Source organism: Dendroctonus ponderosae, unplaced genomic scaffold (genome assembly GCF_020466585.1).
Source record: "Dendroctonus ponderosae isolate FM_Combo_2020 unplaced genomic scaffold, Dpon_F_20191213v2 Dpon_F_20191213_11, whole genome shotgun sequence".
Classification (NCBI taxonomy): Eukaryota; Metazoa; Arthropoda; class Insecta; order Coleoptera; family Curculionidae; genus Dendroctonus; species Dendroctonus ponderosae.
The window spans coordinates 1,110,016-1,116,097 of NW_026017213.1; positions in this window are offsets into that span (position 1 = coordinate 1,110,016).

Genomic DNA, 6,082 nt, shown 5'->3' on the forward strand with positions numbered 1-6,082 from the left:
ATCTGCACATATACCCAATATGTACATATATGTACATACCTAGGATATACTTTTTATGAACTTTGATGAATATACATGCATGTATATTCCACGAATATTCATGTTAGGAATGTTCAACCATGTATATTCCCAGGATATTTCCGCAATGTTCTGTATATTTTTTGAACATTCTGGGATATTCATAGAATATCAAATGCTATCTGGGCTAAACAATCAAATCAGATGTGCCTCATTTTTAATACAGTTTTTCTTAAAAACTCTTTAAAAGACAAGTTTTGCAGTCGTTTCCTTATCGCTTTACATTTTTTGATTGAAGCTAAGTCCTGCAGCCGGTTTCATCTCGCTTAAAAAAAGGAAAACTTGCCAGTTTCATCTTAAAAAAGTTTTACATTCTGAGTAGTCGGGGACGACGTCTAAGAGGGCGCATAGAAAAAATTTTGTAGTCGTTTTGAAGCCTTGAAGTAAGTGTTACCTTCAGATTTTCCTGTAAAAACTCAAATAAAATTTTATGATGAATTCAAAGCTCGAATGTGGAAAATTGATTAATCAAGTTGAAGATTTAAAGCATTGAAAAGTTYTTCAGTTTTACCATTAAGATAAATTTKGATTTYGTGSTCCTAAACAGTCAAATCAAATGTGCCTGCKATAAAATAATTATTGATACATTTTTTTCCTACAAGCTCTATAGAAGTCAACTCTTGCAGTCGTTTGCTTATCGCTTTAAATTGGGAAAATTCATCCGTTTAAAAGTCGCAAAAAAGTCGTAATTTTGAGTATTTGCTGACAAATTGAAAGCGTGTACATAACAAAATGTATTATTTATTATAAAGGCTTGAAACAAGTCGGAAAAAGTCGGCTTTAGAGATCAAAATTTGTAAATTTCTAGTGAGATGCAGATGTGGATCTGGAAGTTGTTTTTGCGGTATCGTCTTGCACCCTTTTTCAAAACGTCTTCAAATAGCAAATTTTCACTATTCGCCAAAGAAAATCCTTCAATTTTGAGTATTTTCTTAGCAATTCAACGTCCGGTTATGGAAAATTTCAATTTAATTTTGAAGCCTTAAAGCAAGCAACGTTTTTCACCTTTTGCGTAAAACTTCAGTTAGATTACGATGCTGAAAAGCTTCAAATTTGTAAATTTTCAATGCGAAGTAAATGCGCATCTTGTAATTGGTTTGAAACTTTCAATAAGATTTCATATGCATTCTATTAAAGTGCAGTCTTGCACCTATTCCTCATTGCTTTAAAATAGGAAAATTTGGCACTTTACTATAAAAAACCTTATGTTTTGAATACTTATATTTAGTAATTTTGGAGCTTTGAAGTCGGCACGAATCATTCAGCTTTTATATAAGCAGATATCCATCTTGCAATTGTTCTGACTTCTTAAGTGTAACTTTGACTGAACTTTTTAATACAAATCAGTCTTGCAGCCCTTTCATATCGCCTTAAAATAGAAAAACTCGCCAGTTTTATAGCAGAAGAATCTTACAATCTGGGTATTTATTGACAGATCTAAAGTGTGCATATGGAAAATCGGACTAGTTATTTCGAAGTCTTGAAGCAAGAATGGTTTGCCTAAAATGATTTATAATCTGATGCTGACAAGCAACAAATTGGTAAATTTCCAATGGGAAGCAGATGATTTCGCAAAATATTCTGACACTTTTTGTAAACCTTAACGTGCTTTTGGTCGAAGTTAAGTCAAAGCTTTACATTTTGAGTAGTCGGGGACGAAGTCAAAGCGTGTAGATAGCATTTTCTAGCAAAATCTGCTCGTTGTGAAGACTGGAAGCACGGGCTACCTTAATATTTTCCTTAAAATTCCCTGAAAAATCTACAGCGTAAATTTCGAATGTGTAGCAAACGTCCAAAAACTTCAAATGCGTCCTATTAAAGTTCCGTCTTGCAGCGGTTTTAACATCGCTTTAAACCATGAAAACTCGACGGTTTCGTTATTGAAAAGTCTTATAGTCTGAGTATTTGCAGACGAGTTAAAAATGTGTCTAGGGAAAAATGAACTTTTCAAGCCATTTTGAAGCCTTAAAGAAAGCAAGAATTCGTCTGCTTTTGCCTCGAACTTGATTTAGAATCTGATGCTGAAAAGCTACAAATTCGTAAATTTCCAATGAGAAGCGAATTATCAGACTATGAAGGCTTTCACGGCCGGTTAAATCGCATTTAGGAATGTTTTCCGAGCTTTAAAATTCTGAGAAAAATTGAAAATAAATTCCCATAGACCACGGCTTCAAAGCCCGAAAAAGACTCCTAAATGAGAAGCGAATTGATTTGAAACTTTTAGTAAGACTTAAAATGCTTTCCATTGTTAAACGTTTCTATTGAAAAAGCTACAACCTTCAAGATTAGACTTCAGACTCGAACATTTGTGCTGAGCGTCAGTTACAGTCAATACAGCGGGACACAGAAGGAAAAAATCCATAAATTTTTCGAGGCTTTTACACGGCTACTAGAGTGCTGACATGGAAAAACGTATTTGCAACTTCGGAGACTTGAAAACAAGGATATTTTTGCAAATTAAGAAATTGAAGCACCATGAGAAAATCTTCAGATTTGTAAATTTTTATTGTAACGCTTATTGTTCGCTTTGTTATATCTTAGAAGGCTTAACATTTAAACCCAGTCTTGCAGCTTTTTTCATATCGGGAAGGCGTTTTCCATGGTTAGATTGAGAAATTCTTTAAAGCTTATGGTCAAAATACATTTGTAAGTGTCTAGGTTGAAAAATCAGTGTGCGTACGAAATACTTATTTGTCGCTTAGAAGCTTTGAAGTCATCAAAAATCCATTTGTAGCAAAACAAATGTACAGTTTACAGTGAGCTTCAAATTCGTAAATTTCGATTTAGAATCTGGTGCGGCGGCTACCGTAGCACTTGGGTAAAATAATTTGAAAATGTTCTGGTCAAAATGTGCGTCGTGCAAAAAAACTCGGAAGTCTTAAAGCTAGCAATAATCCTTCAGGTGCCCCCAAAATTTTATTTTAACCTTGCAGCCGTTTTCATATTTCATAGAAATAGAAAAATGCCTATTAGAATCTCGTATATACAAGAGTGTCTGCATGGGATTCGATGCCTTGAAGACAGGGGTAATTTTTAGGTTTTTGCAAAATTTAGTAGTAGTAGTAGTAGTGAAAACCAGTCTTGCACCCATCTCTTGAAGCCGTTTTTATCCTTAAATGAAGAAAATCTCGAAAGTTTATGTTCGCAATATATTTCTATGTCCCCGGCTTTCTGGGCGTGCACACTGAACTCATTTGTCGCTTAAAAGCCTTGAAGCTTGCAGAAATCCTTTAAATGTGGCAAAACATTAAATTTTTCCCTCATAGCATCAAATTCGAAATTTTGCGTTGAAATCGGGAAAAACAGCTGCAACATGTAGGACTTTTTTGAAACAGGCAGGAGGATAACCGTTTTCATATCTCATAAAATTCGAAAAATCCATAAGATTTATTAGATATAATTTCGCATATTGAAGCGTGATAATAAAAGCCCCAGATTCGTAAATTTCCGATCAAAGTCAGATGCACATTTTGCGCAAATTAATTTTTATGTTCTGGAGGGCTCAATAATGAGAAACGTGCAGCCGTTTTCATAACTCAGGAAAGTAGCAGAGCCTGTAAGTTTCTTTACGGGGTTGTTCCATATGTTGAGACTCTCGCAAGGTAGCTTCCCTTAAAAAATCCAATGTGCCCTCCACTCATCCAATAGAACTTGAATGTTTATCTTTCAGTAGGTTTCTTGCAGCCATTTTCCCACTTCCTAAGCAGGAAAATAGTTAAGTTAAGCTCAAGCATCCTTTTCCAGTTGAAGCTTTGTCTAAACGCCTCCAAGTGTTCGAGCTGGCAAATTTAAAAACTCATTTGAGTGTCGGGAACGCAACCAGAAGCCTGAAAAATCGAATGCATATCGCACATTAAAAGCTGTAGATTCTGCAGGGAGCAGGAAAGTGCAAGCTGAAAAATCTTGATCTCTGGAACGTACTGTTATGAGCGTATGTAGTACAAGTACGCACGTGCGTTCATTTTAGGTGTGCACCTGCGTACATTTTACGTACTTTTTAAATACTTTCTATGTATGTACCGGAATATTGATTGAACTTTGCCCCCCCCGTTTTTGCATCTAATCTGAAATTTGGAGAAAAATGCCAAAAACAAAAGTTGTAGATATTAGCGTGTAGTTTATTTTAAGATAATACCAATTGATACAGGGTGTCTCAAATTCCAGGGGCGGACCAAACTTACATTTTTTTTAATAGAATGCCGTAGGTACTTTTTATTGCAAATTCGAGCTATTCGTAAAATTCTAGGCCTATTAGATATAAAGGTTCTATATTGATTTTCAACTGTTATTTTTTTAACCGAACTCCCCATTTACGGGTGTAGACAATCCAGCAGGACATTTTTGCATAAAACGGACCCTGGACGAGTCAATTAAGGGATTTTGAGAATTTTAACACCATATTGTAGTCAGATAATGGGGCGATCCAGTTGTGGAACCTCATTAACCCAGAACAATGAGGTAGCTCAATTAAAGGTTAAAGTCAAAATTTTGGCTTTTTCCTATATTGTGGATTGAAAAATCGGTCAAGACAGCGACATGAAAATGTTTTTTTAGCCTACTGTTTTGAAGACACGAAGACACCCGTCAAAGAGTTTGACAATATTCGGCGTTTTTGACATTCAAAAAGGAAAACGGAAATTTTGCTTCTATAAGAGCCCATGTTAAAGCAAAACATTGAATGTTTGTCGCTAACAAACAAAAAGCAGTATTGGCACGTTCTTTGGTACATTATCGATCTACTGTCGATCGATTTGATTGACACTCTAAAAGTTTGAATTTTCCCAAAACTTTACTCTTGGTGGGACGTAATGACGTCATCGGTCTTATACTTGAAAAGGATTCAAAAAAATCGTGTGTAATGGATTGATTTGAATCACTTAAGACCTCCTATGTCAAAATTTGAGCGAAATTTGACATCGCAAAATTGGGAAGAATTTCGAAAATTTTTCCCCAAAATTTTGTATGATTTTAGAAAATCGTCAATAGCTCGCTTATTATCGAATGTAGCGAAAAAATGAATAGCAACTTTTTTATGGCATCCGATCGTCTGTACTTAGAGAGTAGATTAGATTCAGTTCAGCTCTTTTGGTTACCGAGATATTTGCAGTTTTTTGGAAACCATATTTTCGCGATTTTGTCGAAAACTATGAAAGTTCGAAAGTTGAAAAAATACCATGGAGTAGTACTCAATAAACCCGACATTTTATACAGAATACATTTTTCCACTAGGAAGCTTCGTTTTTGAGAAAAAAACAATGTAAAATTTCAAAAAAATCGCAGGGGTCTACACCAAAATTTTTTATTTTTTTTTCAACCATTCCTTGACAGGTGGTTAGATATGGAAAAGTTACATGAGAAGTCAACTTTGGTTGGTTCAAAAAAAATCCCCTATAAGCTACAAGTGGAAGACCAAAAAGTTTGTACACGCCCTTATGGACGGGAAATTTTCAAAATTTAATAGAATTGTCAAATGACGTTAGAATTGTTTGAAATTCACACCAATTAGTATTGAGACCAATACGAATCAACTCCATTTCAGATCGATTCGGAAAAGTGGAAGAAATAAAAACTCCATTTAACTCCATGTAATCGGTAAGTTGTGGTACCGATCAACTGAAATGCTTCCCAAAAATCAGAAAATGATGATGAATGCATTCTAGTTCGACCGGAACATAGTTAATAGATGTGGTTAATGATTTTTGAATGCCGTAATGAGAAACTATAAGTTTCCGATTTGAGCCAGACCAATGAATCGAGCATTTTCGACTCCTCCAAGTTTTCATGTGACCAAAAATTTCTAAGAATTAAATGAGTTTTCGATTTATGAATTTGAGTATCAAAAATTATGGTTAAGTTTGGCATTGGATATTTTCAAAAATATAAAGGTTATTAAAAATACCAATTAGCTCTAATTTGCCATAAAAAGTACTTACAGTAAAGTCCGCTTATAATGAACCCGGTTATAGTGAACTTTCGGTTAAAACGAACTTTTCTCCTTTAATTG